A 13,566-nucleotide genomic window follows, 5' to 3' on the forward strand; every position below is an offset into this window, starting at 1 on the left:
CTAACCTGCTCTTAAACATCTCCAATGATGGCGATTCCACAACCCCCCTAGACAACCATCCTGACAGTTAGGAAGTTTTTCCTAATGTCCAACCTAATCCTCCCTTGCTGCAGTTTCCCTTACCCATTGCTTCTTGTCCTGTCCTTAGAGGTGAAGAACAATTTTTCTTCCTCCTCCTTGTAACAACCTTTTATGTACTTGAAAGCTGTTATGTCCCCTCTCAGTAGTCTCTTCTCCAGAGTAAACAAACCCTATTCTTTCAGTCTTGCCTCATAGGTCATGTTCTCTAAACCTTTAATCGTTTTTGTTGCTCTTCTCAATTTGTCCCCATCTTTCCTGAAATGTGGAGCCCAGAACTGGACACAACACTCCAGTTGAGGCCTAATCAGTGCGGAGTAGAGCCGAAGAATTGCGTCTCACATCGTACTTAAAACAATCCTGCTAATACATCCCAGAATCATGTTTGCTTATTTTGCAGCAGCATTACACTGTTCACGCATATTTAGCTTGTGGTCCGCTATAACCCCTAGATCCCTTTACACAGTTCTCCTTCCTAGGTAGTCGTTTCCCATTTTGTACGCGTACAACTGATTGTTCCTTCCTAAGTGGGGTACTTTGCATTTCTTCTTATTGAATTTCATCCTATTTACCTCAGACCAATTCTTCAGTTTGTCCAGATCATTCTGAATTATAACGCTATCCTCCAAAGCACTTGCAACCCCTCCCAGGTTGGTATCATCTGCAAACTTAATAAGTGTAGTCGCTATGCCATGATCTAAATCATTGATGAAGATACTGAACAGAACTGGAGCCAGAATGGATCCCCGTGGGACCCCATGTTGCTGGGCTGGGGGAAGCAGCCAGAAAAGTTGGCAAAACTCGCATTGGCATCTCTCACAGAGGCAATGTGACCTCCGTTTATAAAACAGGAACAGAACTTGGAGGTGATGTTTGATCCTTGGTTGACTTGATCCCTCTAGTCTGCCACAGTTGAGGTTTGTTAACCTCCCAGGCACACTACAAAGCCCATCCTTTCTCTCTTGGCTGAGGTGGGTGTGAGCTGAGGGGGATACATTTATGGGCAGCCCTTTGTTTATGATTATGTTGATTTTTAATTTGGTAATTTAATTTTTAATTTAAGATGGGCACCCAGAGCTCTTAATGGGCACCTGCAGAGGTATTTTAAAAAAAATCAGAGGAAGAAATACATAAAGAATACTAGCTCTACAGAAATATGGATACAAACTGTAAATTCAGTTTTCAAACACCCCAAAATTCAAGGCTACTTTTGCCCTTGAAATGACATCCCATAGCATTTAGGTTAGTGACATTTGTTTTATTTATATATTATACACCAACTCCTGGGTATGGCCTCTATGTGCCTGGAACCGCTCAGGAGAAGGATTGCAAAAATGAATATAAGCCACCTTTGTTCTCCCAGATGCTGGGAAGACAGCAGAGCAGATGCAGCAGCAGCACTGCAGTGTAGACACCCTGCTCTGTTGCAGTCTTCTGTTCCCCTTCAGAAGAAGGGGAAATCTGAGATGTCCACTTAAACCAGCTTTAAGTTGCTTTGTATTGCCATAGCAAGGCTGATGATCGGATCCTATATTTTCATTCATATTTAGAAAATATCCCACACTTGAGTTAATTTGTAGGCCAGGCATAAAGAAAAGGACAGGTTATGATTATCATTTATGTAGCACCTACAATTTACTATACTCTTTTGTAGACCAGTATGAAGAAGATAAGAATCCTGCTCCAAAGAACTTTCATCTCAAGATGAATGAAAGATGTTATTAAGACTTCCGAGAAATTGTGGCTTGCTCTGGGGTATGGAGCTTGCTAATAAACCAGGTATTTTTAGAGACTGCATGCCACACTGATAGTTGGTTACCCTCTTCAGTGAAGAGATTACAGGGGATTTTCACTGTAATTGTCATAGAATCCTTTCACATCAAAGAAGTATTACAATGATACTAAAATGTAAGACTGTGATTTGATTACTCGTTAAGGAAAGGTCTCTTAGGATTTTTTTTTTCTAAATTACATATTTTTGAGAGATGATTTTTCAGGCTAAGTTGTCAAAAAGTTGTACTTAAATCACATAGAAAAAATAGTTGTTTGCAGTGTTGTAGCTGTCTTGGTCCCAAGATATTAGAGACACAAGGTAGGTTGGTCCTGTAAAAGATAAATGCCTCACCTACCTTTTCTCTCTCATAGAAAAGATACGCAGTGGAATTCACCAAGGGCTCCCTCCCTTTCTCATGCTGAGTAGTACCTTACTCGGTGATGTCAAGAGAACTACACTCATAATAAAGGACTTCCCAATTAGAATACAAGTGGCAGAATCTGGCCAGAAATAAGTAATCACAAATACTGTCACAAATGAAACAACAGTTTCATTTTTCACACACTCATCTGCAACTCTTCAAAAATGTAACTCCAGTGGTAACTGAGAATACTCAAACTCTTTGTTATCCTTTTCCCCCCTTTCAAACAAAACCACATGGATCATAGTCCATTTAATAATTACAATTTTAAAGGATTTTTTCTACAGTCAGCCTTCTTGTACAGATGACCCCCCAGGGTGAAATTGTCTGTTGGTGGAAATGGGCTCAGCTCTAGAGCCTTCAGGGTAACGTCCCTCATTTACATCAGCAGGTATTTCACCCCTTTTATCTCACTCACTCCAGAAGCATTAACTAGGTGAACTACCATATTCAGAGAGACATTAACATACCCACAGGAGCATTATAGGCACAGCACATCCTCTCCATTGGGATTTCATTCATTGCCTTTACATAATTATACCATTATTAAAAACTGCTTCATTTAAATGGCAGTAGCTTACTTTGATTTTAATGAAGTGTTACTGTGGGTTTAGTTTAACTAGGAACTCTGTCAAACCAACTTCTGGCTTCAGTCCAATTTCTTTCTGCCCATTTTATTTTAGAAATTAATATCTCCTTTACTTTGTGCTTTACAAATGTTTCCCTCCCCCCTTCCTATTCTATTTTTCCTAGCGTATCTATGTGGCTCTCCTTGCAATCGCTTTGCTCACATTACAAAATCCCAGGCACACAAATGTGTTTTACTTTACAGTGACTTTACTTACAATTGCTTCTTGCACTTCCGGCTTCCTGCACTGACAACAGACTGACTTTCTCTGCAGAAACTACCGGCTCCGGCTCCTCCTCACGTGATCAAAACTCCCACCCTTCCTTCTCTTTCATTCATCTATCTTCTCGGGCACATTTGATACTGACGGTAACTCGTGCTAACTACTACATGTGTGTGTGTTGAGAGGGGTGGGGAAGGGACCTCGCAAACTGCAAATGAAACAGAACAGCCTTCTGCTTCCGATCTTTGTACCCCATCGCCTTCCCCTTTATGGCTCTGGTGTATCAGCCCAGCACCAGCTGCTTCGTATCACGTGCTTGGGTCTGATCACGAGTCCAGGGCACTGACTTTCCAGGAGGAGGGGCTCTACATGGGCTGCAAAAGCTAAGGCAGGTTGGGTGCAGGCTGAATTTAACTCCCATGTTGTTTGGGTTTCTAACACTTAAAGCTTTCTTTAAAAACAAATAGCCTCTAATGCTTTTGAAAGGAAGTAGGCACTCACACCACTGGTGTGTGCATGCAGCCTTATCTAGCGCTTAGTTAAGATTTTTTTATGTAGATCTATATTTATTGTGTGTGGTCATCACACACACAAGTTAAAAGAACATTATTGAAGTTGCACTGTCAGGCACTTAAAAGTTAGGAAATGCCAGAATGAAGGTTGCCTGTGCAACTTTTATTCAAGCCCCTTGTGACTTTGTGTTACCATACAGACTTTAATTACATCATCACATACAACTTTTTTCCTGCATCATTCAGTGCACAGGATGGATAGTGCTCACTTAATGAGCAGCTATTCAATATTTGGTTTTCTCCTTATTGTTCAATGAGCGGCCCTGTGCCTTGTTTACTGCACACTATTCAAATCCTCCTCTGGAAACAGAATTGTTCATTTCCACACAGGTGTTTCTGTAGCGCTTATCACTATAGTGTCTGAGTGCTTCACAAACATTCATATTTTATTTTCATAATACTCCTGTGAGGTCTGGGATGATATGATCCCTATTTTACAGATGTGGAATTGAGACACAGAGATTAAGATCAAAAGTTTCCGATACTTTTGGGTGCTCAATTTGAGATGCCCTAGGACCTGATTTTTCAGAGTATTTAGCATTTGTATAGCATTTCAGACATTCAAAGCACCACTGTAATCTACTTCATTTGCAGTCATGAGCACTCAGCAGTTTTGCAAATCTAGTCCCTGGTGAGTGTCAAGCGTGGCAACCCAAAAATGAGGAACATAAAATTAGTGGTCACATGTGAACATTTTGGTTTAAATGACTTGCTCAGCATCACTCTGTGGCAGAAGCAAGGGTAGGATCTAGTTCTCCCAGATGACATTAACCTGGACGGAATTCCTGGATGGGGTCTTGTGGGAAAACTAGTAAATGATCATGCAGCTAGACACTGTCTGTATCATAATGCCCAAGTGGGCTGGCATTTTTCAACTTCCCCCTCTGTTTCCCTCCATCCACCTCCCAGCTCCTGCCCCTCTGCTGTTATCCATTCCTGCCCCCTTCCACTTTGCTACTTAACCACTTTTGTCTTCTGTCTTCAAGTTTCAAGTGCATCTTCAACTTGTTTGTTTCTTCACTTATTCTTTTTCAAATTGAGGTTCAATAGTATCAGAGTGTGAGGTGTTTTTTAAACTATCTTACATTTTAGAAATAAAACAACAAAGCTAGTACCTGAAATAATTCCTTAGAAGTTGAGGTATACAAAAGAAAAATCTTGCTTGCTTTATTTATTATGGATATTCCATGGATTGTGGATTACTGGAGGATAACATGGATATGGTACACACAAGTACACATATATACTATAGACAAATCTGGCCAAGAATTTTAGATAATTTAAATTCACTCACCTTTTGGAAAACCATGGGAAACACCAGCAGAAAGACTGTAGTAATCAGAGGGGAATTTTTATGCAAAAGTAAATTGAAATGGAGGAAAACATTTAGATAGAAACAAAATGTGCTGCACTAATAACTGGCTGGTAGTTTTGGGATTGATATTTATAGTGAATGGTATATCCTTTGGTTAAAAGGTATTTGCATTTTGATATAAGAGCTTTCTCGCTCTCAATTGTCAGTCTGGATTCTGCAATGAAGTCATAATCCTGGCCTTGATCATGCTCTCCTCAAATTCTTGGAGGCTGCAGAGTTTTCCACAAGTCTTTGAGGATGTTTGCATGTGTGTGCCTTCCTCTCCCTGTTTCCTGCAAGAAATCAGTTGAGATTCCTCCCCAAGTCACACAGACCCCTTAGAATCTTCATGGATGAGGGCCAGCTGCATGATCTGGAGCCTCTACACTGGTGCTGGGAGCCCAGCACACCCAACCCACTCCATGGCAATCTGGTTGTAATGGAGGAGTCATGCCATCAGGATTCTCTTGGCTGTGACTGCATTTGTTGTTTCCCATCTGGATTGGCTTTACAGAAAAAAGTAGTTTATTGCTCTATCACCTCTCCTGGCTAATCTTTGAGACTAGTAGGTGGATGATGGCCTTTTCAAGTCTCCCACCCTCTTCCCCATCTCACACCCAGCTCCTAATCTTTACTGCAGCACAGATTGACCCTGTGGAAAGATTGACTCTGTGTGATCACTTGAAAGGATAGGGGGGATAGTACAGTGATATTAGCTGATTTTATAGACACACATACACACTTCCTTCATGGGATAGGTGAAATTCACCTGGGAGGGGCCTCTCCATGCCCAGGTCTGGGTGACGCTAGCAGGATCCTTGTCTGTGACATCAGAACATGATGCAAAGGGAATGGTAGAGTTGTGACAAGGTCATTATTATAATTTTGTTGCAGATAGAAGCAGACAGAGAGGATGCTGGGAACCAACATTTTGCCAGGTACAAACATCTTTTAAAATTTGTGAAATAATTATGGACGATTATTTTTAAAATATCAAACACATGTCAAAAAAAAATCTTGTCTTTGGCTGAGTGGTTAGTCCATATCTGGGGCCTTGCTGGGCTGTTTCCATTAGAAGGATACATTGATTATAGGAATTAGGTATTTCTTTGATGCAAACCTATTTATTTATAAAAAATATCCAGTTCTTCCCTGCACACAGGAGGAAGAAACAGCAGGCAATTTACTTGTTCACAGTTTGAAAGCCTGCCATTTCAGCTATAGACTTTAAGGTCAGAAGGGACTAATGCTAGTCCTGTACCCCAAGGAGCTCCAATCCCTCTCAGGCCCACACTCATGACTGCTTTCCTGGCTTTCTTCATGCTTTCTTTTGGCTCCCTCCACCCACCCGAAGAGCAACCAATCAATGCCTCAGCATCTGCATTTGCAATCAGTCCCCAGAAAAACCCCTTGGCCCACATGGCTCAGCTTCTAATTGGCCCTGTATGCAGCCTAGCGCCTTGGGCGTCTATTGTCTCCTCATATCGCTTAGTGAAGACGCTACCTATAATGATGGGAGAGCTTCTCTCATCAGCATAGGTACTCTACCTCCCCAAGAGGCAGTAACTATACTGATGGGATAAGCCTTCCCATTGACATAGCACTGTCTACAGTGGGGGGTTAGATGGGTATAACTGCATTGCCCAGGGTTTTCCACACCTCTGAGTATCATTGTAACATTAACATAAGTTTTTAGTGTAGACCTGGGCTAATTCTAAATAGATTCTAAATAGCTAATTCTAAATAGCTAATTCTGAAATAGGTTTCCAAGGAAGGTTGTGGAATCTCTATTGGTAGAGGTTTTTAAGACCAGGTTAGACAAATACCTGCCAGGGATGGTCAAGGCTCAGCATAAGGAGGCTGGACGGGTGACCTCTCAAGGTCTCTTCCAGTCCTACATTTCTATGTTTCTGTGAGTACTTATAGATCAAAGACATGCTTGATGGCAACCATTAACACCTAATAGCATAAATACCTATTAGCATAACACTTAAAAAACAAAAACAAACCCAAAACTGGAATATTGGTGAATCCAGCCCTGTTTCTGAAGTGAGGTGAGACAATCTGTGAAAGCAAACTGTCATAATCAGTAATTGTTATAACATTAATATTTGTTTGCATTACGGTACCACATAGAGGCTCCAATTAATGATCATTACTGATCTGGAGGATGGAGTGGATTGCACCCTCAGCAAGTTTGCAGATGACACTAAGATGGGAGACGATAGCTGGGTAGATACGCTGAAGGGTAGGGATAGGACACAGAGTGCCCTATACAAATTGGATGATTGGGCCAAAAGAAATCTGATGAGGTTTAACAAGGACAAGTGCAGAGTTCTGCACTTAGGACAAAAGAATCCCATGCACTGTTACAGAGTGGGGACTGACTGGCTAGGCAGCAGTTCTGCAGAAAAGGACCTGTGGGTTACAATGGACAAGAAGCTGGAGACAAGAGCTGGAGCAGAGGAGGCTTCCACACAGGCTGGGACCCGGGGATGTGCGCAGGCAGCTGCTGCCCGTCTTCAAACTGGGGCACGGGAGGCTGTCTCTCAGCTCAGAGCTGGGGCGCGGGTGGCATCCACCCATCTGTGAGCCCAACTTGCAAGGTACAGGAGGCTGCAACTGGGCTTCCACCTGGGAGCTGGGACCAGGCAGGAACAGGCGGCTGCCACCTGGCATCCCAAAAAGCCGGTGGCTGCTGCTCAGCTTCCCAGGACTAGGGCGGCTGCCATCTACCTCCCAGTTGGGAGCTGGGACTGGCCGGGAAGCAGGCGGCTGCAACGTGACCTCCCCAGAAGTCAGCGACTGCCACTCACCTCCCTTCACTCGGTTTTTTGCTGCGTACCCCCTGCCTGTGTCTCGTGTACCACAGGTTGAGAAACTATGGACTAGATGATCTCCTGCGGTCCCTTCCAACCCTAATCTTCTATGATTCTGTGATTAAGTTTGGGCCCTCCCCCTCATGTTAGTAAAACTCAGAGTGGGGGACAGCTGTATTTGTACAAGTATATTCTAAAAAGATTATCTATTATATTGAATAGTTTTTGAAATACAACTGGACCCCTGTGATGTGGTATACAAACCTTGCAATGGCCAGGAACATGTTTAATGAACTGCTATGGGCTCAAGCACCCCTGCCCCACCTCACCTGCAAGCCATGTCAGGCCTGCAGGAATGGCCTTAAGCAGGAGAAGCCCTGCTCAGTTGGCACCCTTGGGAAGAGAATAGACCTCCAATTTTTGCCACACTGTGGAATACATGTGGCTGGGAACAGGAACTGTTGGCACAACCACTTCCTGTCTTAGTCCCCAGGGGGAAAGGAGGCCAAACACTGAACTAATATTCCAGAACTCTGACCAGGAACTTGCCTGTGGGTGCTCAAATGTGCTGTGGCCTGCTGAGGGCCCCTTGAGGGAAGGGAGTTCCACAATGGGCTTACAGCAGTTACTTTGTCTGGTCTTTCGTAAACTTGTAAGGGGTAGAGTCCCATGGGATCCAGCTGGAAGACAGAGTCTCCCACATCTGGAACTGTGCCATTGGCCATTGGATGCCAAAGAGAGGGTGAGTACAGGGACCTGTTGCACCCCCAAGGATATAGTGAGAGGCCAAGTCTATTATCCTCAACCTCCTTAAAGTCGATACTAAAATCAATGGCACTATAAGGTTCTAAGAGTACAACCCTCAGTTACTGTCGCCTCTCTGCTTCATATTCCAACTTCTGCAGCATTCGAGAATTGAATCTCGCTCTGAGAAAAGCAGTGACCAATTCCTTCTGTCCTCCCCCATCTTCTCTCTGTATCAGTTCAGGTGCTGCTGAGGCTGTTTTACTGGCCCAGCCCGTCAGAGGTACCCCGGAGATTACTGTGATAGTGTCTTGAGTGTCCTTGGAGTGTGGTGGGGGGTACTGACATTTAGAAACAGCATTGCCTGGAGATGATGCTATTATTTAGCAGTGATGTTTAGAAAATATTGGTGGTTGGGATGCCAGCTGAATCTGAGCACCAAAAACAGAATGCAGATTTTTAAAGGACTGATTTGAAAATCTTCCATGTTGCTTGAGTGCCACAATCAGGCTTCCTATTTAAGACTAGGAGGAATTCCAGGTATTGTCCTTGCAACAAGGGGGACTCCCCTGTCAGTTGTAGTGACCGACCTCTTCTTGGCTTGCTCTTGGGCACCTGATTCCAGCTCTGACCTTCAGTGCTGTTCCTGGCCTCCGATCACTCCTGCTGCGAGCATTAGGCATGACTGCCCAAGCCCCAGTCATAACACTCAGACCTTTGGCTCTGATTACTGGCTACCAGTAAAAATGACCACCGACATCCTGATCAGTGACACACAATAGTGCAAAAATCCCCACTGTGGGTGTGGCCATGGGATTCATACTTATCCATGAGAGAGAAGGATAGCCGTATTTCCAATAAATGTAAATGGGAATTATAAATTATATTTGCATTTGCTGTCTGTCTCATCCATGTCCATCAAGCAGGTAAAAGTGCATGTGAGTGTGTAAAGTGCATGTGGGTGTGTGTGCGGTGGGAGGGGTGGAAGCCAATAACAACATGATGACATATGGACAAAAAGAAAGGAGAAACCCTCGCTAGCTTCTCTATTCTCTGGGAATAATCATAACTGAATGTTTTGGGCTCCCTCTGCTGGTTCTGCAGCAACACTTCCCTAAAACAGCCTTCCCGGGGATGTGCTGGCACCACAGAGGAAGCTGTTGCACAAACCTAAGTGTTAAATGTGAAAAGATATTATTTATATTGACCATGTGGTTTAACAAAAACAGCTATCTGTATTTCAGATTCATTGCCTTTCCCCAGCATCCCAGGATTTCTATGTGTGGAGAAGGGAATCAATAGATATATATGCAGTATTTACTAAAATGGAAAATGATGAAACTGGGAGGGAGTTTCCAAATGTTGAGTATTACAGACAGTTCCATTTATAGAGCACCTTGTATTGCAAAGTGCTTTACAAGCTACTCAGGGATTATTTTATTCACTCTTAGGCAGAGAATGTTGGGATGTACTGTGCACTTCTGGGATGAAATACGACAACTGTTAAGCAGGCTGTCGTGATAATAGTAACATTATCACTATGTAATTATAGATGGCCTCCCTTGTGCTTTCTATTTACATTTTGCTCTACAAACATAGTGTAAGAAACACGCTCCATCCTGAGGAGTTACATTCTGAAGTGGACAGATAAACAAAGAGAAGACATAGGAAGGAAAGGGTCAGGAGGAGAGATTGAGCTGAAAAGAAAGAGGAAGAATTCCTGGGACATGAAGGAGTTCAGAGTACGCTTGTCAGGATGTGGGAGGCTTTTCCAAGCATAGCCCACTGCACGGTAACTCATTTGGGGGAATGAGTTAATTATCACAACTTCCCTGTAAGACAGATAAACTATTTATCATCCCAATTTTAGAGATGTGGAAATGGAGTCAGAGAGGTTAAGTAACTTGCCTAAAGGAGTCTTTGGTCAGAGCTTTGGTCAGAATGCAGATGTTTTAATATTCGTCCTATGTTTAATCCACTAGCCTGCAACAGAAGGCTGCTGCTCATGCTATTTGAACTGCCCACAGTTTGGCCATAGGCCACATTGACTGCTTAGTAGAAGAGTTGGCATAGGTACAGGCCTCCAGCTGGTCGGGAGTTTGAAGCAGACTTAGAACCAGCAAGAGCAGGTTGAGCAGCACTATCTCCTACAGCCATAAATTGGATTGGGCTTCTTCCAAATACTGAGGTGCAGATGGTGGTGGATTTTACAAGTCAATAAACAAACAGACGTTCCTCACCATCAGTTTACATTTTCAAGGCTGTCTGTAATGAAAAGGGCAAGACAATACTTTTTTTTAAATCCCTGATATTAGCCTTGATATTTCTGGATCCCTGAAACAGGGAATGGTCATGAACTTCTCAGCTCTGAGGGCTGTTTGGCATCAGAAGGTACTAGCTGAGAGTGGGGGTGAGAAAGCGTAAACAGAGGGGGATCAGGAGGAGCAACAACTGTAATGAACAAGACGAGAGGAGATCAGGGGTGAGGGTAAAATTATTCAGGGCCCTGAAGGTCCGGATAAGGAGCTTGAATTTGTTGCAATAAGCAAATGGAATCCAAAGAAGAGATTGGTGGAGTGGATAATTTAATTAGTGACATGCCAGTGGCATACAGCAATACAGGATCGTTTAGGACAGGAAGTGAAGATGAATATAGAATCTAATTGAAATTGCAGGAGAAATTTAGGGAGGCAAAGTGCAATTATCTGAGTTGGAATTCGACCAGAACACCAGTGTTAATAAATCTACTCTTTCAAATAATATCCAAGAAATATCTATGACCAGGTGCTTGGGACCTTGGATTTTTTGCATCCCAACTGAAGGAAGACACCTCCAGCAGAACAGTTTGCCTATTAGTACTGTGCTGAATCTTTGGTTCAGTATTGATTCAGAGAGAAGAGTGCCACCCATGGAATCACAAATAACACTTTCTACAGGACCATCTTTAGTGTTCCTTCACAGTTTTCCAAACAAGTCCATACCCAGTTATACTGATTAGGTTTGTGAGATCTAATAGGATCCCAGCACAAGGCAGAATGGCTGCATGTCAGGGGAGTTGAAAAAATAAGATGATTTCTTGGGAGTGTCCCTTTAAAGGGCAGGCCAAAAGTATACATTTTGGAAAAAAACTTTCACCTAGGTTAGAAGAAAATATATCCCATTTAGCCAAGGTCTTGGCATCTTTCCATTCCAAAGAAATTATTGGTACCACATTTCAAGAAAGAATAATATTGATGGAGCTCAAGAATAATGGAAGCATTTCTGCTATAATTATATCAAGGGAGCATCAAGACAAAAAACAATCCCCAACAGTTAATTACATGGACTTCTCCTGCAAAGGAAATTGGGAATGAAAAAACCATGCTCCAAATCATCTATGCTCTTATAAAAAGTGTCCAGATAGCAAGAGTGAAAAATCAGGACAGAGGGTGGGGAGTAATAGGTGCCTATAAAAGAATATCGGTACTGTCCCTGTAAAATTGGGACATCTGGTCACTCTATCTTATAAAGAACTGTAGGAGTAGGTTTGTGTAGGTTATAAGGTTTCAAAAGGATGAACTAAAGGAAAGCATTAGTAACCAAAACTAAATCCATTCTCCTGCTATTGGAATGGCACCGGCAAATCGTAGTATTCCTGGCATGCAAAAACAAACAAATAAAATAGCTGTGATAACAGGGAATGTTATATATTTTTTGATGGAATCTGTCACAGGCAATATAAGGAATAAAACTATAAATAATTCTAAAGTATGTAAAATTCAGTGGGACAAATTCCTTGCTGAATTGTAGGCTGTCAAAGTTCACTGTGTCAGTACAGAATCCAGCTCACTGTAATTAAAATCTATTTAATGCTCTGTGTAATTTGTCCATAAAATATGACTCATTATTGTATATTTCAAATAATTATATTCTCATGCATAAGGGAATCCTCAGATGGCATAGAGCTGCTTATGGCAGCTCCACTGGAGTTTCTCTACCAGGGTTTCCATATCTGGCAGCTGTCCCTCCAAACCTGGAGGACAAAAAAAAAAAAAGTCTCTTGAGCATGGAAATAGCCAGCTATACTAACAAGATTAGTGCAAAGTTGTTAGTGCACTTCCTTAGCTTGTTTGAATTAAGCCTGCTAGTTTGAGAAATGTCAGTTCACATTTTCTGTAAAAAAGTGAAATAGAAGAAGGGGCGAGCCATAAGTCGCAGAGGGGGAACTCTTTCTTTTTTCTCTCTACAGATCACTTATTCCCTTCCAAGGTACAAGGAAAAATCAGTTTTAGAGGAAAGCTTTAGTTCACAGGAGCATTGTCCTCACAGAAAATATCTGGGTATGGGGAGTTCCTATCTTGATGTATAACTCTTAGACAACACCCACATAAAAAGAATACAAATGCCAAGTTAATTTAAAATAAAACCACTTGTAGCCATACAATATTTTAAGTCATCTTGAAATGTATCTAAAATATATATTCAAATTTTAGTGCTTTTCCCATTATTAATAATAATGGGAAAGAGAGTCTCTCCATTGCTGTGAGCCATAGGGAAAATAGAAACTTGTGTGGAATGAGTAAGTTTTACTATTTTTGCAGGTAGCATTAATTTTATAGGAATCTAGGTGGCTAGGGCACCAGAGAAGGAGTCAGGGGTTCTGTACTTGATTCTGCCACTAACTTCTTGTTTGAGCTTGGGCCAGCTGCTTAACTTCTCTGTGCCATAGGTTTCCCATATATAAAATGTGGCCAATACGTCCCTTCTTAGAACTAGAGATGAATGGCACTAGATAACTGCTAAATACTATGATTCTTATTATATTTGTAAAGCCAGTTACCTTTTCTGATATAAGGGTGTATGATTCTGAAATGTTAAAAGATCTAGTTTCCCCTTTTACTGTGGAAGTCTGGGATTTCTTAAACATGTTTGCATGCAATGCGCTAGAGGGCCCTCAGGAGTTAGAAACTGCTG

The 13,566-nt window shown here is 42.2% G+C and overlaps 1 protein-coding gene across 4 annotated transcripts in view; it reads right to left on the reverse strand.

Moving 5' to 3' along the window:
• TMEM144 (transmembrane protein 144) overlaps positions 1 to 3,368 on the reverse strand; it is a 28,380-nt gene extending 25,012 nt beyond the window's left edge. For 3 of the 4 annotated variants that reach the window (XR_010920501.1, XM_067551832.1, XM_067551830.1), the window contains exon 1: positions 3,119 to 3,368. The gene's annotated coding sequence lies outside the window, so the exon portion shown is untranslated. Of the gene's footprint in view, positions 1 to 2,207; positions 2,353 to 3,118 lie in introns of all 4 variants that reach the window. The other variant, XM_067551831.1, reaches the window with a different exon arrangement.
• Positions 3,369 to 13,566: the final 10,198 nt, after the last annotated feature.

This window comes from Emydura macquarii, unplaced genomic scaffold, assembly GCF_026122565.2.
Source record: "Emydura macquarii macquarii isolate MOO-44397 ecotype Brisbane River unplaced genomic scaffold, CSIRO-AGI_Emac_v2 contig_1363, whole genome shotgun sequence".
NCBI lineage: Eukaryota > Metazoa > Chordata > Testudines > Chelidae > Emydura > Emydura macquarii.